The sequence below is a fragment of the Marmota monax genome, unplaced genomic scaffold (assembly GCF_021218885.2).
Source record: "Marmota monax isolate L192 unplaced genomic scaffold, Marmota_monax_Labrador192_F-V1.1 WCK01_AAM20220418_F8-fsc00022, whole genome shotgun sequence".
NCBI classification, from domain to species: Eukaryota; Metazoa; Chordata; class Mammalia; order Rodentia; family Sciuridae; genus Marmota; species Marmota monax.
The window spans coordinates 25,744,965-25,769,887 of NW_026695215.1; the positions used below are offsets into that span (position 1 = coordinate 25,744,965).

General features: G+C 38.7%; 1 protein-coding gene across 7 annotated transcripts in view; it reads right to left on the reverse strand.

The window, feature by feature from the left end:
* Positions 1–24,923, reverse strand: part of Rad54l2 (RAD54 like 2) — a 156,733-nt gene that overhangs the window by 97,030 nt on the left and 34,780 nt on the right. Inside the window, exons 2-3 of one of the 7 annotated variants that reach the window (XM_058574840.1) lie at positions 21,708–21,739; positions 10,529–10,606 (exon numbers count right to left, since the gene is read on the reverse strand). The exons of 2 other annotated variants lie outside the window; for them this stretch is intronic. The gene's annotated coding sequence lies outside the window, so the exon portion shown is untranslated. Of the gene's footprint in view, positions 1–10,528; positions 10,607–21,707; positions 21,740–21,790; positions 23,075–24,923 lie in introns of those variants that run through there. 4 more of the 7 variants (XM_058574842.1, XM_058574841.1, XM_046431827.2 and 1 more) reach the window with 4 other exon arrangements.

A 24,923-nucleotide genomic window follows, 5' to 3' on the forward strand; every position in this document is an offset into this window, starting at 1 on the left:
TCAGCCTTCATGTCACCAAGATTATAAGCATGCACCATCAGTTTGTGTTAATTCTGAAATTTGAAATGAGGTGTACTTCATAATTATTGATTAAGACAACAGCAGTGCTAAAGGCATATGTAAAACTTCATGGCTCCTTTTTATATGATATTTTTAGAAGTCTATATAACAAAATATGGAACTATATAATTTTTATGTTTTTCTTAGTAAGATCTAGTTTGCATAATACTAACATTAAGTAAAAATCTCATTAGAGATCTTTCTACTGTGTCAAATTTCCAAGCTAATGAAATAAAAACTTAATGATATGAACTTCATTAAGAGCAGGAATGTCTTGCTGGGTGTGGTGGCCCAGGCCTGTAATCCCAGCAACTATGGAGGCTGAGGCAGGAGGGTTCCCTTTTTCTGGCCAACCTCAGCCATTTAATCAAGACCCTCAAGCAACTTAGTGAGAACCTGTCTCAAAATAAAAAGAACCGAGGATATTGCTCAATAGTTGAGAATCTCTGGGTTCAATCCCCAGTACTGCAAAAACAGAAGAAAAAGGAGGAAAAAAGTGGCTGACAATTATTTTGGAGAAAGAATGATTAAAGGGAAAAACAGAAAGGCTAGTGATTTATTCAGACCAAAGTCTAAGCACTTTTCATATAAAGACACTCTGAGAGGCACTGTGGGATAGTACAATACATGATTCAAAGGGGAAAAAAAAAAAAAAAACAGAAGTAGAGCAAGAAGCAATGAGACTATATGACTCCAAAACAGAAAGAATCAACAAAAATGTCATTTGGGGCCACAAAGAAACCTGTATCACTTGAATAAACACTAAATCAAATCTGATCATAATAGAAAAATTTTATTTGGAATAGAAAAATGAGTGCTAAAAGGTAGTGCTATTGCCTCACCAAGGAAGTTACAAGGCACATTCTTCCCTATTATACTAAACACCCAGGGATATGCATTCATCCTGATGCAGTTAAGGGACTATCTAGGTTTGCAGGGCAAAGCCTATACCTTGAAATCAAACCCCTAATCTTTGCCTAATCATTGCTCACTATGCCAACCTACAGCACTTGGCAACCATTAAGACAATTTATTTGAGTGAAAGTGAAGAACAGAAGTGGAACAGTGAGAGACAACTGCCAAATCTTAAGGGCAGAGATTCAGAATCTATAGTGTAGCACGTTCCACTGCAGGTTCTAATCTTCTGGTCACTCATCCAATGAGTAGTTATTAAACATTATTGGGACCTATTCTCAAGTGGACATTTCTCTAGTGCTACAGCCAAAATTAAAATGTCTGGCCAAAAAAGGGGAGTGAGTGAATAACGATGAGATTAATCCTTCCTCCTGCTCACCACAGCAAACAAGAATGAGGAGTGCAACTCATTGTTACATAACAGTGAGGCTGAACAAAAGGCCCAGCTAGGTCAATGTTGACAGCTACAGTGCATCATATACCAAAGGTTAGAAGCTGCCACTTGGCCACACTAAGGAACAGGCTACTGACAACCCCATACACAGCCATTTCTAGAATCTCATTGCCTCTCCCATTAACTGAAATAAAAAAATCATGGGCTTTCATAACAATTCTGACAGGAAGCCATCTTCACATTCACATGTATGCATGTTAAGATATTCCTGATTTTGTTTTTTGTTTTTGAAGCCAGGGATGGTTTACCACTAAGCAACATCCTTGGTTCTTTTTATTTTGAGACAGATTCTCACTAAGTTGCTTGAAGGTCTTGATTAAATGGCTGAGGTTGGCCAGAAAAATGGAACCCTCCTGCCTCAGCCTCCATAGTTGCTAGGATTACAGGCCCGGGCCACCACACCCAGCAAGACATTCCTGCTCTTAATGAAGTTCATATCATTAAGTTTTTATTTCATTAGCTTGGAAATGTGACACAGTAGAAAGATCTCTAATGAAATTTTTGCTTAATATTAATATTATACAAACTAGATCTAACTAAGAAAAACATAAAAATTATATAGTTCCATATTTTGTTATATAGACTTCTAAAAATATCATATAAAAAGGAGCCATGAAGTTTTACATATGCCTTTAGCACTGCTGTTGTCTTAATCAATAATTATGAAGTACACCCCATTTCAAATTTCAGAATTAACACAAACTGATGGTGCATGCTTGTAATCTTAGTGACATGAAGGCTGAGACAGGAGGATCACAAGTTCAAGGCCAGCCTTAGCAACTGAAGAAGGCTCTAAGCAATTCAGCAAGAATGTGTCACAAAATTTAAAAAATTAAAAACAAAGGGATGGGGGCATAACCTTGTGGTAAAGCACCCCAGGGTTCAATCCCCAGTACCAAAAGAATAAGAAACAGAGAGAGAGAGAGAGAGAGAGAGAGAGAGAGAGAGAGAGAGAGAGAGAGAGAGAATATGAATTAACATAAACCAAGATTATGTATGTCATTTTTCCCCCAGTCCTGGGTATTGAACCCAAGGGCACTCTATCAGTGAACTACATCATCAGCCCTTTTTTATTCTATTCTGAGATGGGGTCTCAGGTTAAGTTGTCCAGGTTAGCCTGGAACTTGCAATCATCCTGCCTCAGCCTTCTGACCAACTGGGATTACAAATGTGGGGCTACCGTTCCAAGCCAAGTATGTCATTTTATAGCTTCCCTACTGATCAAACTTTTGCAACAAAAACCTATAAAATTATCATCATGCACAAAGAAATTTTTTTTTAAGTGAGAGTGAGAGAGAGAGAGAGAGAGAGAAAAAAAAAAGGAACTCAAAGGAAGTACTTCACTGAATACTGGGTATACCAAAATTGAAGTCAAGAAAGCACCAAAAATTCTAATCACAGGTCTAGAAACTAACCAGTGGAAACCAACAAGATAACAACATAATGAAAAATGCACATTTAACACATTGGACAAGGACTTCCTGCTTGACCCACTGGCAGACAAGAGATGCTGCAAAATTTCTCCAATAGCAAAACCAAGAAATGTGGATAAAATTATAACGACAACTCAGGAGGCTGAAGCAGGAGGATCAAAAGTTCAAGGCCAGCCTCAGAAACACAGTGAGGGCTCTAAGTAACTTAGTGAGACCCTGTCTCAAAATTTAAAAAATTAAAAAGCTGGGGATGTAGTTCAGTGGTAAAGCGTCCTAGGTTTAATCTCCAGTACCCTCAAAAAAATTATAATAAGCATTCATTTTAATACACAGCTGTGCTCACAAGACGGTATCAGAAATCCCCAAGGACCAAAACTGAAAAGCAAACTAAAAATCACAGACTAAGTCTCTTGAGTTTTAAAAGCTGACACTGTAGTGGTTCTGGGGAAAGGAGGAGGATAATCATGAGGGGGTGGAAGGAGATAAGAGTCGACGTGTTGGGCTCAAAGAAGCTATAAAGGAGGAGCTGACTTGGTGTGATGGGAAAATGAGACATGCCAGTAAAGAAGGCTGAGGGAGGAGGACCTCAAATTCAAGGCCAGCCTCAGCAAAGGAAGACCCTGTCTCAAAAATAAAAACGGCTGGGGATATAGTTCAGTGGAGAGCATGTCTGGGTTCAATCCCCAGTACTGCAAAAAAATAAAAAGGAGGGGCTGACACAAAGCCAGGACCTTGAATATTTATTCTCTCATGAAAAGCAAACTAGGAAAAACCAGTCCACCAAACACAGAGGCAACATAGAAACTTGTGTCAACCTAAGCTAGAGAAGGAAAAAAAAGTATCCAGTGGAAACTTGTAACCATCTGCCCTCCAACCAATTTGAGATCTAAATATATATACTTTGCTGTATGGTCCAAGAAATTAACCAAAATTAAAGTGATCCCAAGCAACTGATACACCTTGGTTGCTTAGCAGCAAGCACAAAGCATGTCTGATATATTCCTCATCTCAAACCACAAAAAGATTTCCTTGCTGAAAGGCTGGAGTTGTAGCTCAGTGGTAGAGTGCTTGCCTAGCATGTGTGAGGCACTGGATTGGATTCTCAGCATCATGGATAAATAAATAAAATAAAGGTCCATCAACAACTAAACAACATTAAAATTAAAAAGAAAGAAAGCCTTGCTCACAATCCAAAAGTGCCAATATATGAGGGAGTAATCCAAGTAATAAAGATCAGACTCCTAAAAATCTTCTCATAACAGAACTATCAGATTAAATTAGATATATTACATGACTATCTCTAAAGATGCATAAAAGTCTTAGATAAAATTCAAAATCTATTAATGATTCCAAAAGAAGACAGAATCTCAGCAAAATAGATGAAAGCTTCTTACAAAGGATAAAGAAAATTGACCAGAAACATTTACCACACTTAGTACGAAACACTGGGAGTATGTCCTTTAAATTCAGGAAGACAAGGTTGTATTCTATCAGTGATTCTATCAACATCAAATTAAGGATTCGTGGGGCTGGGATCGTGGCTCAGTGGTAGAGTGCTCGCCTAGCACAGGCAGGACCTGGGTTCGATCCTCAGCACCACATAAAAATAAAGACATTGTGTTGTATCCATCTACCCCTAAAAAATAAATTAAAAAAAAAAAAAGGATTCTAAATAAGGAAAACCAAAAAATTGGCATAAAGATTGGATTTAAAAAAGAAAATTATCAGTCAGACATGGTGCAAGCCAGTAACCCCAGCAACTAGGGAGGCTGAGACAGGAGGATCACAAGTTCAAAGCCAGCCTCAGCAACTTAGCAAGGCCCTTAGTAACTTAGCAAGACCCTGTCTCAAAATAAAAAAATAAAAGAAAGGGCTGGGGATGTGACTCAGTGATTAAGTCCCCCTGGGTTCAATCCCTAGTACCAAATAAATAAATAAAATATAATAAAATAAAAAGGGCTGGGGATGTAGCTCAGTGGCAAAGAACACCTGGGTTCAATCCTGAAAGACAAAAAAGAAAGGAAAACTCTGAACAGGTAAGAAGTATATTATTTCAACATGAAAATATATGGGCAAGCTATTAGAAATACAAATGAACTCACTAAGGTGACTGAGTAAAAAAGCAATATAGAAAAAAATTGATTTTATCTCTAGATGCTCTTAATACCCACTTTTTAAATATTTTTAGTTGTAAATGGACACAATGCCTTTATTTATTTTTATGTGGTGCTGAGGATTCAACCCAGCGCCTCACATGTGCTAGGCAAGTGCTCTACCACTGAGCTACAGCCCCAGCCCCTGTTAATACCCATTTGGAAGTCACAATTTTAAAAAATATTATTTAAAAGAGCAATAATGGCCAGGCACAGTGGCTCACACCTGTAATCCCAACAACTAGGGAGGTTAAGACAGGAGGATTCCAAGTTAGAGGCCAGCCTGAGCAACCTAGTGAGACCCTCAGCAATTTAATTCCAAGTTAGAGGCCAGCCTGAGCAACCTAGTGAGACCCTCAGCAAAAAAAAACATAAAAAGAGTTGGGAGGTAGCTCTGTAGTAAAGCTCCCTGAGATCTAAATATATACTTTGCTGTATGGTCCAATCCCCAATACAAAAAAAATTTTAACGATTTTAAAAATAAGAGTAAAAATCACCAAACAAGTAGCACATGCCATAATCTCAGCAATTTGGAAGGTTACATCAAGAGAATCACAAGTTTGAGGCTAACCTAAGCAACTTAGGGAGACCTATCTCAAAATTAAAAATAAAAAGGGCTGGATGTGGCTCAGTGGCAAAATGCCCCTGGGTTCAATCCCCAGTAAAGGAAAAAAACTAAAAAACAATAACTATATGGTAAATTCCTGGTATTTACATATGGCAATTCATGCAGGCTTCCCAAAACATGGACTAGCCATTAGATTGAGTAGTATACAGGAGTGAAGAAAGAGGCTTATTTGTCTAATCTCAGTTATATAAACACTGACTTCAGGACTCACATATTTTCCACTGTCATCAACAGTATGGGTCCTGCAAAGCTATGTGACAGTTCTCTTTGAACTCTTTTTTCCCCTATTATATCACATTTGAGCAAATTTATTCAATAGACTGTATGTGCCAATGTCTATCCTTTGATACATCCTGATAAAACCAGTTAGCCTTCTTTAAAAAAATTAAAGGAGAAATCACACTTCAAAAGTCCCTTTTTCTACTTCTGATTCAGTCTCTCTATTCCTAACTCCTCACTCTATATTTACATGTGGTCAGGCATCCAAATCATTGTATCTTCAGGTACATCTAATATAGGGACTCCAAAACTAATGGATTCTGCTAACTATGGCCCAGAGTGAAATATTCTTGTTCTCCTATATAAGGCAGAGACCAACCATTTCCTTGCTTTGGGGAAGATACTCTGGCCTATGAATTTCCCCTCCTAGGCTTTAGCAGGCCCTGGCAGCAAGCTCAAACTCTTCAGAAAGCTAATATCTACATAAGCCATTAATACCAGGATAAAAACGGTATAGCTGCTGAGAATGGACTCAGTGGTAGAGCACTTGCCTAGCATGCAAGAATGCTCTGGGTTCAATCCCTACCCCATCCCCCCAAAAAAGCTATTGCCAACAGATTCAAAACCCTACATTGCTTCTATCAGTAACTGAAAAAACTATTTAATTTTGCTTTCCAAAAGTTGTTCCCTCTAGGCTATTTCTAAACTTGACAGTAAGAAAAAAGGTTTTGTTTTTGTTTGTTTTACAGTACTAGGGACTGAACCCAGGGGCACTGTACCACCAAACTATATCTCCAATCTTTTTAATCACTTAGATACACAGGCTGGCTTCGAACTTGATCCTCCTGCCTAAATCTCTTGAATTACTGGGATTACAGGTGTGTGCCACCCAACCTGGGGAAGTAAAAGATTTTAAGGGAGATTTAAAAATAACTACAGCACGGGATGCAAGGCTGGTTCAATATATGGAAATCAATAAATGTAATTCACCACATCAATAGACTTAAAGATAAGAACCATATGATCATCTCGATAGATGCTGAAAAAGCATTCGACAAAATACAGCATCCCTTTATGTTCAAAACACTAGAAATATTAGGGATAACAGGAAATTACCTCAAAATGGTAAAAGCTATATATGCTAAGCCTCAGGCCAGCATCATTCTAAATGGAGAAAAATTAAAGGCATTCCCTTTAAAATCTGGAACAAGATAGGGATGCCCTCTCTCACCACTTCTATTCAACATAGTTCTTGAAACACTAGCCAGAGCAATTAGATGAAAGAAATTAAAGGAATAAATATAGGAAAAGAAGAACTTAAATTAGCACTATTTGCCAATGACATGATCCTATACCTAGCAGAACAAAAAGTTCAACCAAGAAACTTCTAGAACTAGTAAATGAATTCAGCAAAGTGGCAGGATAAAAATCAATACCAATAAATCAATTCCTGTATATCAGTGACAAATTCTCTGAAATGGAAATGAGAACAACCACTCCATTCACAATATCCTCAAAAAAATAAAATAAAATAAAATACCTGGGAATCAACCTAACAAAAGAGGTGAAAGATCTATACAATGAAAACTACAGAACCCTGAAGAAAGAAATAGAAGAAGACTTAGAAGATGGGAGGATTTACCTTGCTCGTGGATTGGTAGAATTAATATTATTAAGATGGCCATATTACCAAAAGCACTTTACAGATTCAATGCAATTCCCATCAAAATCCCAATGACATTCCTTGCAGAAATAGAAAAAGCAATCATGAAATTCATCTGGAAAAATAAGAGACCCAGAATAGCTAAAGTAATTCTAAGCAGGAAGAGTGAAATTGGTGGTATCGTGATTCTAGATTTTAAACTATACTATAGAGAAATAGTAACAAAAACAGCATGGTACTGGCACCAAAACAGGCTGGTAGACCAATGGTACAGAATAGAGGACACAGAGACAAATCCACAAAATTACAACTACCTTATAATAGACAAAGGTGCTAAAAACATGCAATGGAGGAAGGATAGCATCTTCAATAAATGGTGCTGGGAGAACTGGAAATCCATATGCAACAAAATGAAATTGAATCCCTTTCTCTCACCATGCACAAAAGTCAACTCAAAATGGATCAAGGAGCTAGGAATCAGACCAGAGACTCTGCGTCTAATAGAAGATAAAGTTGGCCCTAACCTTCATCACGTGGGAGCAGGTCCCAAATTCCTTAATAAGACACCTATAGCACAAGAGTTAAAACCAAGAATCAATAAATGGGACGAATTCAAACTAAGAAGTTTTTTCTCAGCAAGAGAAATAATATGTGAGGTGAATAGGGAGCCTACATCCTGGGAACAAATTTTTACCCCTCAAACATCAGATAGAGCTCTAATCTCTAGAGTATACAAAGAACTCAAAAAGTTAAACAACAAAAAAACAAATAACCCAATCAACAAATGGGCCAAGGACTTGAACAGAAACTTCTCAGAAGAGGATATACAATCAATCAACAAATACATGAAAAAATGCTCACCATCTCTAGCAATCAGAGAAATGCAAATTAAAACAACTCTAAGATACCATCTCACTCCAATAAGAATGGCAGCCATTATGAAGTCAAACAACAATAAGTGCTGGCAAGGATGGGAGGGGGGAGGTACACTCATACATTGCTGGTGGGACTGCAAATTGGTGCAGCCAATTTGAAAAGCAGTATGGAGATTCCTTGGAAAGCTGGGAATGGAACCACCATTTGACCCAGCTATTCCCCTTCTCGGACTATACCCAAAAGACCTAAAAAGAGCATACTACAGGGACACAGCCACATCAATGTTTATAGTAGCACAATTCACAATAGCTAGAATGTGGAATCAACCTAGATGCCCTTCAATAGATGAATGGATTAAAAATGTGGCATTTATACACAGTGGAATATTACTCAGCACTAAAAAATAACAAGATCATGGCATTTGCAGGCAAATGGATGGCATTAGAGCAGATTATGCTAAGTGAAGTTAGCCAATCCCTAAAAAACAAATGCCAAATGTCTTCTCTGATATAAGGGGGTGACTCAAAATGGGATAGGGAGGAAGAGCATGAGAAGAAGATTACCACTAAATAGGGAAGAAAGGTGGGAGGGGAAAAAGAGGGAGAAGGGGAGTTGCATGGAAGATGCAAGGAGAACGTCATCATTATACAGAATACATATATGATGTTGTGATGAGAAAAAGAAAAAAAATGTGTCACATTAGATTGGATAGAGAGAAATGATGGGAGAGGAGGGGAGGAGTAGGGGGGATAGGAAGGGCAGCAGAACAGAAGGAGGATCACAAGTTCAAGGCCAGCCCCAACAGTGAGGGTCTAAGCAATTCAGTGAGACCCTGTCTCTAAATAAAATACAAAATAGGGCTGGGGATGTGGCTCAGCGTTTGAGTGTCCCTGAGTTCAATCCCCAGTACCAAAAAGAAAAAGAAAAGCACTCTGAGGTCTTAGATCAGGTTATTCTGTGACATTTCAGAGAATAAAAATCAGAACAAATACTTGGAAAGCCCTTACATCTTATGAAACAAAAGCCATTCCTTGGGGATACAGTCTGCTAGGGCACCAGTCAAAAAAAAAAAATGCTATTCAACAAAATAGTCCATTAAAAAAAAAGCAATAGCTGGGCTCTGTGGCACACTTCTATAACCCCACCAACTTGGGAGGCTGAAAATAGAAGGATCTCAAGTTTGAGGCCAGCCTGGGCAACTTAGCAAGGCCCTGTCTCAAAAAATAAAAGGGTGTGGGATGTATCTCAGTGACAGAGTGCCGCTGGCCTTTATCTCCAATGCCAAAAAGGAAAGAAGAGAAAAGAAAAAGAAGAAGATCTACAAAGATAGTCTGAACACATCCAATTGTCAAAATATGAAAAACATTAGGTCCTTCTTTAACAGGTTTATAACCTTCAGGCCAAAAATTGACCCTTACCGACTCCAAGTTGTTTAAATTAAAAGAGCTCATTTTTGCAGAAGTTTTGGTAGTTTCTGAAATATCTGCTTCTAGAGTCAAATCTCCAAAACATTATCTATCTACTGGGGGACACAAAAATACACAGATTAGATCAAGTCAGGAAAGAAGAAAAGTGTTAAAAGTGAGGCCTGGCCAGCCATGGTTGTGCACACCTGTAATCCCAGCAGCTTGGTCGGCATGCAGATGTGCATGCAGTTTTAAGCCAAAAACAAATCTTAGCTTATTTTGCTATGTGACCTCAGACAAGTTATTTAATCTCTCTGAACCACAGTTTCCTCAGTTGTACAATGGAGTTATCCCCTATCTTCAAAGTTTCTTAAGAAGATTAAGTGTTGAACAAAGATAAATTATACTATACAAATACACAGCTCAATATTTATCACACTGCAAGTACTCAAAACATAGAAGAAGGGTTCCAGACATAGCTCAATGACAGAGCACTTGCCTAATGCACCTGAGGCCCTGGGCTCAATCCCTAGTATCACAAAAAAAGGGGGGGGTGGGGAGAAGGAGGAGTAAGAAAGAAGAAAGGAGGAGGAAGTGGCAGAGGAAGAAGCAGCAGGAGCAGCTGAGGATTCCGCTCAGTAATAATGTAATTGCCTAGTAGGCATGAAGCCCTGGATTCAGTTCCTAGCACAAGAAGGAAAACCAGCATGGTGGCACATACCTTTAATCCCAGGGATTCAGGAGGCTGAGGCAGGAGGATCACAAATTCAAGGCCAGCCTGAGCAATTTTAGGTAGACCCTGTCTCAAAATAAAAAACAGAAAGGGTTGGGGATATAACTCTGTGGGAGAGCACTCCTAGGTTCAATTATAAATACTGCAAAAAGGAAGGAAGGAAGTGAATTTTGCTGGAAGAAATGTAGAAAATGAAATAAAAAATAAAAGACCAGTTAAAAAGCCAAAGGAAAGGCCAGATTTGAGAACTATTTGGGAAGTAAAACAAATTGGGCTAGTAGAACATTGTTCTTCAAGCCTCAATTAAAAGTAAAAGAAGAGGCTGGGTTTGTGGCTCAGTGGTAGAATGCTTGCCTAGCATGTATGAGCCACTGGGTTGATCCTCAGCACCCCATTGAATTAATTAATTAATTAGGTATTGTGTTTCACAAGTAAAAATTTTAAAAATAAAAGTAAAAGACACACAGGGCTTCTTTTTCAGGTTTCCCTAACAGGGTCTAAGACTACTGTCACCCCTCTTCAGACACCAGCCCAGGCTAGAGACCACATGCCACATATGTCAGCTTTTACCATCAGCACCACAATAGATGTGGTAGGTGTATCACAAGGTGGGAGCTCTTTAGTGTCAGAGGACTGGCTTAATGGCCCCACTTAGTTAGAGCAAATTACTTAGCTTCTCCTCATCTGTACAATTAAGATAATGACACCTACACTCAGGGGCTATGAGGGTTCACATAGCATATGACCCAGGAACATAATAAGGACTCAGTCAGTTAGAACATCACAAATCCTACACAGATGTAAAACACATTTTACCCTGTCTCTTATAAAAACACTGTATAACCTTATCATGGCTCAAGTCCATTTGGAAGATTCTGAGTTGAGACAGCTCTGTACACATCAGTAAGTTGGCTCTCTTATGGGCAACCAATGTTCCATTTACAGAAAGCCTGTTTGTATTTCCAATATGTGTATAATATCTTCTGCCATAATGAGTATTATATGGTTCCTAAATAAATAAAACTGGTTTCATAGAGCTCATCTCTGGAGCAGCAGCTGGGATAGTTTTACCCAAAAATTAAGCAAAAAAATATTGGCCTTAATCCCGGAAAACAAGCATTCCTTTCAGACAAAACTGGATAAACCAATTCCTCTAATAATAAATAGATAAACACTCAGGGAAATGGAAGAACTAGAGATAACCAGAGTAATCCACATGGTGAAGTTCATCCAAAGTCAAGAAAGTAACCAGGTAAGGTCCTGGAATGTACCACTTCAGATCTGAATTGGCCAAGGGAGGCAAAGAATTACCAAGTATAAAACACCAAAGTTACTACATTTAAGCACTTAAGAATAAAACAATTTGCTCTCATTAAAAACCAAGATTCCTGCTGGGGGCCAGTGGCACATGCCTATAATCCCAGTAACTCTGGAGGCCCTGGCAGAAAGTTTGCAAGTTCGAGGCCAGTTTCAGTAATTTAATGAGATCTTGTCTCAAAACAAAAATAAAAAAGGCTAGGAATATAGCTCAGTGGTAAAGTGCCCTGCAGTTCAATTCCTACTATGAAAAAAAAAGAAAAGAAAAATCAAGATTTTTTATAAGAAGTTAAGAAGCTGGAAAGAGAAAATGCAGAGAAAAATAACAGTGGAGACAAAATTTAGAAATAATGCATGTGAAAGAGTAAGCTTCCAACTGAGTAGGTTGTTTTGTTGATGCTTCTATTGGTAGCTGATTTCTCTTAAGAAATGTCTTGACTGTATTCTTTACAAGTCATTCTTTGCTATTTCACTTAACGAATAGTTAAAGAAGTGATTCGTCAAGGGAGAAAAACTCTTTAAGATCTACGATATTTTTTATTTTCATGTATTTGTTGCTTAAACTAGTACACAATTTTATACAGATTTCAGCTTGCAGCCTCTCCCAATTCATCTTTCTCCTTTATCATTTCCAGTAAGTCTCTGTGAGTCAAAAATTCTCTATAGTATAACCCTCATTTGTTTTTAATATAATAGTCCATCATCACTCGTGCCCCTAGTCACCTAAACAATTTCTCTTCTGTCAATGATCAGGAATTTTCTACACTTATAGGTTTTGTCAGTTATACTAACTGTAATGGGATGAACTGCATCCACTGCCAGTGAACAAACACTTGCTGAGTGAAATAGTGAATAAAAATCACACTATCAACAAGGCACAGTGGCACACACATGTAGTCCCAAATACTTGGGAAGTGGAGATAAGACTGCTTGAGCTCACAAGTTCAAGAACAGCTTGGGCAACATAGCAAGACACCATATCAATTAAAAAAAAAAAAAAATTGGGGCTGGGATTGTGGCTCAGTGGTAGAGCACTTGCCTAGCGCAGGTGGGACCCAGGTTCGATCCTCAGCACCACATAAAAATAAAGGCATTGTGTTGTGTCCATCTACACCTAAAATATAAATTTAATTTTTTTAATTAGCTATTTAAATTATTTCTTTCTTCTGTCACTCAGTCTCCCTCTTCCTCATCCTCATCCTCTCCGTCTCTCCTTTTGCAAAGTATACAGGTGAATTTAAGTAAGGCAAAATATTAGATGCAATTCTACTAGTTATAGCACCTTTGTACTGGAGGTAAAAAAAAAAAAGGGAGTCCTGGTATTAGTGAGTTTAATGTCCCAGTACAAAACTATATTTATTAAGTGCCTAGTGAATAAACATTTCAAGTACACCAGCGTGAAGAAAATGTAGCAAGAGATTAAAGTTTGGATGCTGTTGGAAGCCTTCCAGGAGGAGAGATTTTGAAACAACCTCTAAAGCAAGCTGAATTAGATGAGGAGGGAGGAGAGGACATTCTACCCAGCAACCATGACTTAGATGAGAGGTATTGAAAAGGCAGTCGTGTTTCCTTGAAAGGGAGATAAAATGATGCAACAATCCCCCCCACCCCTCCTCCCTGGTTCTAGGCATTGAATCCAGGGGCACTCCACCACGGAGCTACATTCTTGGTTTTTTTTTGAAACAGTCTAACTAAAGTTGCCCTGGATGACCACCAACTTATGATCCTCCTGCTTCAGTATCCCAAGTCACAGGCATTACCAGCATGTGCCACCACGCCTAGTTTCATCAATCAATGGCACCTGCCATTTCATTGGCACTGAAATGTACAGATGAGAGGATCCTGGCCACAGAGTAACAAATATATAAACAAAAACCATGAGAAAACTGACAAGTATAATGATAATACAAATTACTAAGGTTCTTCTGTCAACTAATGAATAAACAAAATGTAGCTGGGTGCAGCGGTACACACTTGTAATCCCAGCCAATGGGGAGCTAAGGCAGGAGGATCACAAGTTTGAGACCAGGCTTGGCAAACTTAGCTAGGGTCTAAGCAACTTAGCAAGACCCTGTCTCAAAATTTAAAAACTTTTAACTCACCAAAAACAAACAAACAAACAAACAAATAACCCAATCAATAAATGGGCCAAGGAACTGAAGATACTTCAAAGAAATACAGTCGATCAACAAACATATGAAAAAATGTTCATCATCTCTAGCTATACAAATCAAATGTTGGTGAGGATGTGGGGGAAAAGGCACACTCATACACTGCTGGTGAAATGAACACTCTAAAATGGTAAAATTTGTGGTATGTGAATTTTTTATCAGAAAGAAAGGAAGGGAGGGAGGAAATGGAAAAGGGAGGGAAGGGAAAGAAGGGAATTGGAAGAAAAGGAAAACAGAAAGATAAAATGATTGAAGTTAATACCTTTGCCTGGAAAGGCAGATAAAAGCATCCCAAAAAGAGGTAACCAACCTGAGTATTATAGGACAAATAAAGCTTTCCATAAACAGAGAAAGATAAAGTCATTCAGGGAGAGAGAATGATATATATACAGAAGCACAGTTCCATGGAGCTGGAGGTTGGGGCAAATGAGGGGACTAGAAGAGATCAGAAGTAAACAGGCCAGATTATCTACCTACTTATCTATCTATCTTTATTCATTCATTCATTCATTCAATGCAGGGGATCAAATCCAGGGTTTCATGTATGCTAGGCAAGAGTATACTTGTGCTACATCCCCAGCTCTCAGGTCAGATCTTAATTTTGCACTGTCCTAGGGCCCTTGCTAAGGAATCTGAACTTTCTGCTAAACAAGGATTGACAAATATGTGACAGTACCACTTTCTTGTCTATGCCACTGAGTCCTATTGAGCTCTTAAGTGGTCTTCACATCTGTCTTCAGGAAATCCTCCCCACAACTCATTTCCTCCCACTGGGAAAACTAAAAGATCTCAAACAGGGAAATGGCATCATCCCAATTCTCAAATTTGTGGCAGGGGGTGGGGTGTGCTAGGAATTGAGCCCAGGGGTGCTCTACCATTGAGCTATATTCCCAGCCCTTTTTTAGTTTTTGAGACAGGATCTCACCGAGTTTCCCAGGCTGGTCTCTAATTTGTTATATTCCTGCCTCAGCCTAAAAAGCTGCTAGAATTAGAGGTATGCATCACTGCACCCAGCCAAATTCTTCAGTTTGAGAAGACTCTGGTGGCTATCTGAAAGTATAGAGATTAGGTAGAAAGTTCTTATAATAGTCTAGACAAGAGATAATAAGAGATTGAACTACAGTAGTGACAATTAGAAGGGAGAAAAGAAGAAACAGAGAGACTAAGGAGGTAAAGCCAGTAACACTTCAGTAGCCAGCTAAAAACTGCCTTCATGGAGAGGACACCTTGGTTATCACTGTCTCCCAACATCCATTCACCTGGCACAAAGCAAAGTGTTCAATAAATATTTACCAAATTGCTGAGTTTCCAATCAACATTCTCTCACTGAATCTTCACAATACCATAAGGAAGATTACTATTATCCTCACTTCATAGATAAGGAATCTAAATTTAAACAGATTAAGTGATCTTCTCCAGTACACCTAGCCGAGAGTGGGAGAATCTGATTCTGACCTAGACTTTCAACTCCAGAGTCCAATGTCGTAAACAACAAGATGAGTAACAGCATTGTTAACTGTGAAATGACAGTAGCAGACAGAAAATGGAATGAAGTCAGAGATACAGATTTGGATATTTTCACCACTTTCAAGTAGCTGAAGTGTCAAACATGGAAGATAAGAGAACATACAGTGGGGAGCTGGGGATAGGTCAATCCATAATGGAGTCAAAAAAAAAAAAAAGGAATAGGCACAGAAAGACAGGGAAAGAAGAATCAGAGAAGTATACTATCAGGAAAGGCACCAGCAAGGTGGCCATGACCAAGCAGCATTTAGGGCAGGGATTCTAAAAGGGGTTGAAAGTTACTAGTATTTTCTAAATCTGTCAGAGCATCAGAATCTAGGAAGCTTGTTAAAAAATATAACCCTAGCTGGGCTTAGTGAAGCACACCTGTAATCCCAGTGGCTCAGGAGACCCAGGCAGGATAATCAAGAGTTCAAAGTCAGCCTCAGCAAAAGCAAGGAGCTAAGCAACTCAGTGAGACCCTTTCTCTAAAAAAAAAAAAAAATAGGGCTGGGGATGTGGCTCAGTGGTTGAGTGCTCCTGAATTCAATCCCTGGTACACTCCTCCAAAAAAAAAAAAATACAGTTCCCCAACATAACTGCTAAGGACTGAAGATCTTTGTGCCCCCCACCTAATTCTTGTGTTTAACTTTAATTCCAATGTGATAATATTTAAAGGTAGGTTCTTTGAGAGGTAATAAGGTCATGAGGGCACAGCCTTCAAGGGATGGGACATGTGGTAGAAGATCTTTCTGCCATGTGAGGACAAAGCAAAAAACCATCATCTGCAAACCAGGAAGAAGGCTCTTACCAGGAACTGAATAACCCAGCAACTTGATCTTTTTTTGTTTTGTTTATTTTTGCAGGGTGGGGGAGGTGTTTGGTTTTGTTTTGGGGTTTGGTTGGTTTTTTTGGTATCAGGGATGCAACCCAGGGGTGCTTAACCACTGAGCCATATCCAAAGCCCCCCCCCCTTTTTTTTTTGAGACAGGATCTCACTAAGTTGCTATGGCTGACTTTGAACTTTCGATCCTCCTGCCTCAGCCTCTCAAGATGCTGGGAGTACAAGCTTGCACCGCGTGCACCACACAGCCAGCATCTTGATCTTGATCATGATCTTAAACTTCCCATCCCCCAGAACTTGAAAAATAAATCTATTTAAGCCTAGTTTGTAGTATTGTTTTAGTAGCCAGAACTACCTAAAGGACTTGTATAAGTGACTCAGTCTCTTCTTTCCTTTTTCTCATCTCTAACGTGGAAACAGTAACATGGCCCTCATATATTATTGTGAGGACTTCAGTAGTTTTAAAGACAATTCCCAAGCAATTTTAACACACTTAAAAACTATCTTTGTGCAACCTCAGTTACAGGAACCACGGAAGGATTTTTATTTAAAGAATTTTTTAATATTTATTTTTCAGTTTTCGGTGGACACCTTTATTTTATTTTATGTGGTGCTGAGGATCGAACCCAGCACCCTGCACATGCCAGGCTTGAGCCACATCCCCAGCCCCAGGGAAGGATTTTTAATTGGAGACAGATGAGTAAAAGACAAACCTTTCAGAAGGACTGTAGAGATAAGAAAAGAGGAAGGAAAAATCAATTATCGTAACTGCTAGACCTGGAGGGCATGGGTTAAGAGTAAGGCAAGGAAACCAGAAAGAATAGAGTAAGTATAATGTATTACCCAGGAAAAGTCAACAGTGAAAGGAAAAAGAGGAATTAAATATGACTCCATGGCTTAAAATCTCAGTGACTAAAAAAATGGTGGCTTGCCCTCCACCAAAATTAGAAAGAATAGAGGAACAGCTAGTTTTTTTGGAAAAAAGAATGCCATACAAGCTATTTAAAGATAAGTGCTATACAAATAGGCTAATTGAAAGTAGATGTGTTTTGGACAGGAAGATAGTACAATGAGGTAAGAGCAGCTCTAAGGGCTGGGGATGTGGCTCTAGTGTTGGCGCGCTCACCTGGCATGCGAGGGGTGCTGGGTTCGATCCTCAACACCACATAAAAATAAAATATTGTTTCCACCTAAAACTAAAAAATAAATATTAAAAAAAAAGAGTAGCTCTGAGATGAGATGACCTGGGTCAAAATACCAGCATTGCCATTTTCTATGTATAGGACACTAAAAAAGTTATTAATTTCTCTAAACCTTGGTTCTTTCATTTATAAAACGAAAATGAAAATAATCTCATCTGATTATTTTAAATATAAAGTAAAAGAAAAGAAAGCACTTAGCACAGTGTCTAGTACATAATAAATTAGCTTGCAATAAATGTTGAAAATTACCTTTCACTGTCCCTTGACAACAAACCAGCTACGCTTTAAAGAGGCTAAATCATATTATCAAAAGAGTCAGAAAATGTCCCAATTCCAAGACAAGCCAGGAAAAAAGGATTTCTTGAATTATGAGATCAAGGAATGAACACCCAAGTTAGTACCATGGTACCATTTCATAAAGTAGGCCTTCATTCCTCACTACAAAAATACCATATTCTTAGGACATTGTGTTTCTAAACATTTGCATAAATGTTCTTTACTTAAAGTCTGCTTTAGTTCACACATTAAGTCAGTATTTACTGCAAATCTACTGCAATAATTATATACAATGTAAGAAAACGTGGTGCCTGTATGAGGAGATTACAATCTTGAAGATGAAAAAAATTCAAGAACACAAGCCCAGCATGGTGTACAAATGTATTCCCAGTGACGGAGAAGGCTAAGGAAGGAGAACTACATATTCAAGCCCAGCCTGGGCACCATAGTGAGACCTTGTCTCACTTGTCTCAAAATAAAAAGGGCTGGGGATGTAGCTCAGTAGTAGAATATCTGCTGGCATGTGCAAGGTCCTGGGTTCAATCCCCAGTACTACAAAAAAAAAAAAAAAAAATTGTTTTAATTTAAAAATTAAAATTTAGGCACACAAATATCTGAAGTTCCAAGCACATTGTGGAATGCCACTGATGCACTGTTTCTTTGCCAGTCATGACTGTCAGAAGGGAGAAGGCATATGTGAGCTAGAACACAGAGTCAGGAAAAACAAAGTGAGTACAGGCAAGGAAACCACATGAAGGCAGATGCACAGCTGAAAAAAGGCAAAAGTATTCTGGGAAGAGCTAGGAATCAGGATTAACTTAAGAACTATAAAGTAACTAACCCTAAGGTTGAGGACAAAAAGAGGGAAGGGCCATAAGGTTTTGAAGCCTGTATTTTCCAGGAGAGAACAGGTTAGGGAAGTTAGCAACCGTATTTGCGGGCAGGATGATGGATGTGACTCCTGATATGCTAAGTAGAGAACATTTCTGAAACCACCTTCTCATAGCTGACAAGCTTTTAAAGGTGGATAGGGCTTCAGTCTCTAGTCCAGTCCTTCCATCTTTCTGACTGAGAACACCAAGATCAAGAAAGGTGACTGATTTGCACAAGTTATGAATTTATTGTCTGAGGTTAAGTTGCATCTCTGGTCTATAGACTCAGTTCATAGTACTTAACATTTGCCCAAAAAACCAGGATGAGAATGGGTTTGTAGCTTGGTGAAGAAACCAGACTTAGAGTTACAGAACTGAGTCACTGGGATAAGATGAGGGGGTGGAAGAGCTAAATCTCCAAGGGCCAGACTTACAGAGGGTATATAAGAGGAAAACATAAACCTGGGTTATGTCCACACCTATGGCAGATGTATTTTTTAAAACTATATCTAGACTGGCATAGTAGCACACACCTGTAACATCAGCAACTTGGGAGGCTGAGGCAGAAGGATTGGAAGTTCAAAGCCAGACTCAACAACTTAGCAAGACCCTGTCTCAAAATAAAGAAAAGCAGGTGCCTGGGGATGTGGCTCCATAGTTAAGCATCCCTGGATTCAATTCCTGGTACCAAAAACATTAAAGGCATATCTGAGGGGCTGGGGAGGTAGCTCAATGGTAGAGTGTTTGCCTAGCATGCAAAGGCCCTCAGTTCAATCCCAAGCACAGGGGTTTAGAGGAGGGAACACATCTGAGAGGCAAGCAAAGAATCAAAAACAGAGTATAGGATTCTAGAAGCCAAAGTTAGCATATCCTTTTCAGCTAACACACAGGTACTCAATAAATATTTGCTAAATAAATATATAATTGAAGAACAAGAAAAGACAAAGTTGGGCGTGATGGTGCATGCCTGTCTGTAATCCCAGATCAAGAGGCTGAGGCAGGAGGATGGTGAGTTCAAAGCCAGCCTCAAAACTTAGCAAGGCCCTAAGCAATTCAATGAGACTCTGTCTCTAAATAGAAACTACAAAACAGGACACTAGTGGAATGGCCCTGAAAATGTACAACCAGAGGAAGGAGAAGTTATGCTTCATTTGTGTACTACATGTCAAAATGCATTATACTGTAAAATTAATTAATTAATTAATTTTAAAAAAATAAGGTTGGGAATGTGGCTCAGTGGTTAAATGCCCCTGAGTTCAACCCTAGTACCAAAAAAAAAAAAAAAAAATTATATATATATATATTTGAGCTCTGTGCTAGCTGGATATGTAATGTGGGAATAAATACAATAACTTCACAACAACCCTCTGAGGTAGAATTTTAACCATTATCCTCACCACATTTCATGATAAGAAAAAAGGTCATAAATTGCACAATTTGAACAGGAAGGAGCCCAGCCAGGCTTAAAATCAAGTCTTCTCTATTAAGAGAATACCATTAATTTGCAGATAAAATAACATGATAATGATGTTTAAAATGTAAAATGTTATTATATTAGTTAGAAACAAACAGTGGCAATATCTGGGATTTTAGCTTTAAAATATGACAACAAAAGAGTGGGGAATACATTGTAAGAAAATTGAGGAAGTGATGACAATTGTTGAAATTATGTTGATAATTAGATGAGGGGTGCAGGAGGGTGTGTAGAACCACATTGAGTTACCTTGCCTTCCAGTCCTAAAGCACCACAGGGATCTGAAAGATCACTGTAGTCTGGCATGGTAGTGACTCCCCACACCCCCCTCCCCCGCCCCCTCTGGGATAGCAAGGTCAGTCTTCTGAGTAGGCATACCCCTAGGGTTGAGCTATACTCACCTATTCTTTTATAATCCTACCCCTTTGCCCTGTTTGGGCTAGAATGTTCCATGGAAACTCCCTTTGTGTGTCCCCTTCTCTTGCTCTACCTTTGGGTGTGGCCTTCCTAGATTCAGTCAATCTGATGACAGCTGATATCACAAAGCTAGATTCAACCCCCTGAAATGAGGCAAGGACCTCATCTGAATGGCTTCTCTTCAATAAAAGGGTTCAGCACATGCACAGGCTCTTTCTCTCTCTCTCTAGTCAGAGGAGCCGTCACAGGACCCGTCACAGAACCCAAAGAAAAAGGTATCTCTGTCCCTTGTGTGATTATTTTGTGCAGCCCAGTTCACCTGGAGTGACCCTGAGTGTTTTAGTCATGAGAAATGTGACAGGAGGGTTCAATATATTATTTATACTCTTGGTGCTGGGGGATGTAGCTCAGTGGTAGAGAGCTTGCCTAGCATGCATCAGGCCCTAAGTTCAATCCCCAGTTCTGCAAAAAGAAACAAACATGGGCTGAGGTTGTGACTCAGTGGTAGAGCTCTTGTCTAGCACATTCAAGGACATGGGTTGTATCCTCAGCACCACATAAAAATAAATGACTCAAGCAGTGGGGTGCTCGCCTGGCATGCGCGGGGCACTGGGTTCAATCCTTAGCACCACATAAAAATAAAATAAAGATGTTGTGTCCACCGAAAACTAAAAAATAAATATTAAAAAATAAATAAATAAAGGTATGTCCAACTGCCACTAAAAAATAAATATATTTTAATAAAAAAGAAACAAACATTATACTATACTCTCTGTGGTTGTATGTTTGAAATTTCCCATAATAAAAGGTCCACTCATGGGGGCCAGGGTTGTGGCTCAGTGGTAGAGACCTTGCCTGGCATGCATGAGGCAATGGGTTTAATCCCTGGCACTACATTAAAAAATAAACAAATAAAATAAAGGTATTGGGTCCATCTACAATTAAAAAAAAAAAAATTCACTCATGTGGAGTTTTTCTTCCAGCATGTATGGTGAGGAGGAGGGAATTAGTCAGAACGAGGTAGAACAAATACAAGAAAAGAATCGTTCAGGTTAAGCTAGCGATATAGCTTTAGGAGAGCATGTACTTACCATATGTGAGTCCCTGGCTTCAATCCCCAGCACTGAAAATAAAGAAAAAAAAATATATTTGGTCCAGACAACCAGGAACTCACCTCAAAGATATTGTTCAGAAGAAGTGAAGGGGCCAAGAGCCAGACAACAAAGGACTAAGAGGCACAGATTGAGCAGGTGGTGAGGAAATGGCACTAAAACTTATACTTGAGAAAAAAAGAGGCGAGGATAAGAAAGAGCAAGCAAAGGGAGTATGAGAGGCACAGGGCCAACCAAAGTTACTGTGTTCTTCCTTTTACATAGGTAAAACAAAATAGAAGTCAGGCATGGTGACGAGCACGTCTGTAATCCCAGCAATTTGGGGGCTGAGGCAGAAGGATTGCAAGTTCCAGGCTAACATTAGCAATTTTTTGAGATCTTATCTCAAAATCAAAAGGAATTGGCTCAGGATCAGTGGTAGAGGCCTCTGGGTTCAATCCCCGGTATTAAAAAAAAGAAAGAAAGTAGAAAGGGAGAGAGAGTAGGAGGGAACATAGAAAGATACTGGAAAAAACAGCAGTAGGTAGAAGCCAATTAGGTGCTTGCTTGAAGAACAAAAAATAAAGAAAGAAAAGAAGTTCACCTCTTCTGGGAGGATTAAAAACAAAAGTACAATTCTGAAACTGGACTGTATGAGGGATTGTGTAATATAACAATGAAAGGGTCGGACTCTGACATTCAATCATAGGACTTTAATCCCAGCTTGTCACTGGTCAACTGTGTGGCCTGGGGCAAGGCTTTTATTCTTCAGGTTCTAGTTTCCTCACTGGCAAATAGGCTGACAATAAAAGTACCCTTCAAAATAACCTGGGTGATGGATATGCCAGTCATCCTGATCTGATCATTATACACTGTAAACATGTATTGAAATATCACATTGTACCCCATAAATGATTATTATTTGTCAGTTAAAATAAAAAATAGTAAACTTTTAAAAACATGTTTGCAACACATCTGAATATATTTGTTAGCTCAACAGTATATTGCTTTAATGCCCTTTCTCAAAGGATTACAAGATGGAGATGCCGGGGCTGGGGCTGTAGTTCAGTGGCAGAGCACTTGCCTAACATGTGTGAGGCATTGGGTTCAATCCTCAGCACCACATGAAAATAAAAAACAAATAAAGGCATTCTGTCCATCTACAACTATTAAAAAAAAAAAAAGATGGAGATGTCTATAAACATTACAAAAGCCAAGGCAAGAAGCCCCCCACTGGCGTTCAGCTGAAGTGAGCTGGATTTAGCATTAGCAGTATGTTCTTTCTATATCTGGGACTCCATTTTAAAGTATGTTAATACAGTGTGGAGGAAAGTAAACAGTATACTTCTTAGAGTTGTTGAAAAAGCTGTTAAGAGTTGACACAAGGGGCTGGGGATGTGGCTCAAGCAGTACCGCCCTCGCCTGGCATACGTGCGGCCCGGGTTCGATCCTCAGCACCACATACAAACAAAGATGTTGTGTCCTCCGAAAACTAAAAAATAAATATTAAAAATTCTCTCTCTCTCTCTTTAAAAAAAAAAAAAAAAAAAAAAAAACAAGAGTTGACACAAGTAAAAGACTTGTGCCTGGGAATAATTATACAATATGACAGCTGCTATAATAATAATAATAATAATAATAATAATAATAATAATATTATTATTATTATTGAAGAGTTAAACTCTCCCCTAATAGGCAAGAACTCTCATGAATCAACACAAATATGTTAGTCCAGCAAAACTTAGCAAAGGACATGAAGAGGGTATACATATGAAACAAACTCATGAAAAGATGTCCATTTTCCTCTATAAGGAAATGTAAAAACTAGCTATCTAAGCTTCAAACTTGCAAAGACTTTTAAAAATATTGATGCTGTTCAGTGGTATAGAAGAAATTTTTTTTCTTTATTTCTTCCCCCTCACCCTCTCCACCCCCACCCCCACCCCCCGCTTTGGTATTGGGAATTGAATCCAAGGGCACTTTTCTACTGCACTACATCCCTAGTCCTTTTCATGTTTTATTTTGAGACAGGGTCTTGCTAAAGTGCTGAGGGTCTCACTAATTTGCTAAATTGCTGGAATTACAAGCATGTACCATCACACCCTCGAAGCATGCAAGAAATATAAATTGATGTAACCTTTGAAACATGTATAACCTTTAACACAAAAATCCCACTTGTAGGGGAAAATCTATCCCACAAGTATACAAAGTATATAAATATTTATACAAAGACAATTGTACAAAGATGCTTGTAACTGCAAAGAAATAGAAACAAATGTCTGTCACTAGTGGACTAGAAAAGTTGATACCAATATACAATGTAATATTATATAACTATTAAAAGATAGCATAGATATGTACATTCTAAACATGAAAAAAAGCCCAAGATAAAAGCATTAAGTGAATAAGAGCAAGTTACAGAAAGTAGATATATTATGATCCCATTTCCAAAAAAAGGAATTACTTTTCTTTTTACACACACATCTGTTAGCATGCACGGTGGAAAAACAATCTGGATAAATATAGATCAAATTCTTAATGGTGGTTAACACTAAGATGAAGAATTTCGTGTTTATTTACATATTTATTTATTTATTTTAATTTATTGTGGTATTATGGAATGAACCCAGGGCACTTTAGCACTTTATGACTGAGATACATCTCCAGCGCTTTTTAAATTTTCTTTTGAGACATGGTCTCATTAAATTGCAGAGGCTGGCTCAAACTTGAGATCTTGCCCTAGCCTCCTGAGTCACTGGGATTATAGGCCTGAACTGCTACCTCATTTTAGGTGATTCTGAACTAGAAATGTAGCTCAGGGATAATGCACTTGCCTAGCAAACAAAAGGCCTTGGTTTCATCCTTAGTATTGCAGAAAAAAAGGGGCAGGGGAGGGGCTGGAATTCTACCATGCTCGTATATTACTTGTGAAGCAAGGGAAAAAATGTCAAGTACTTCCAAAGTATAAGACTGAATGATGGAAGTCTGGTAATAGAAAGGAAGGGGAAAATATTAGAGAGCACAAGTCCTAATGTGAAGTCATTGGTCTTGAGCCTAAGAAAAAGACAAGCTTTAGGAAATGTGAAAGCAGTTACACTATGAAATAGAATGCTTAGAAGGCAGCACAGGAGAACACTGAGAGGCAAAGAGAGCTCAACTCAAGTGAGATTGTGAGAAATGCCTGCAAATGGCACAGCACATTTTCCTGAGACAATG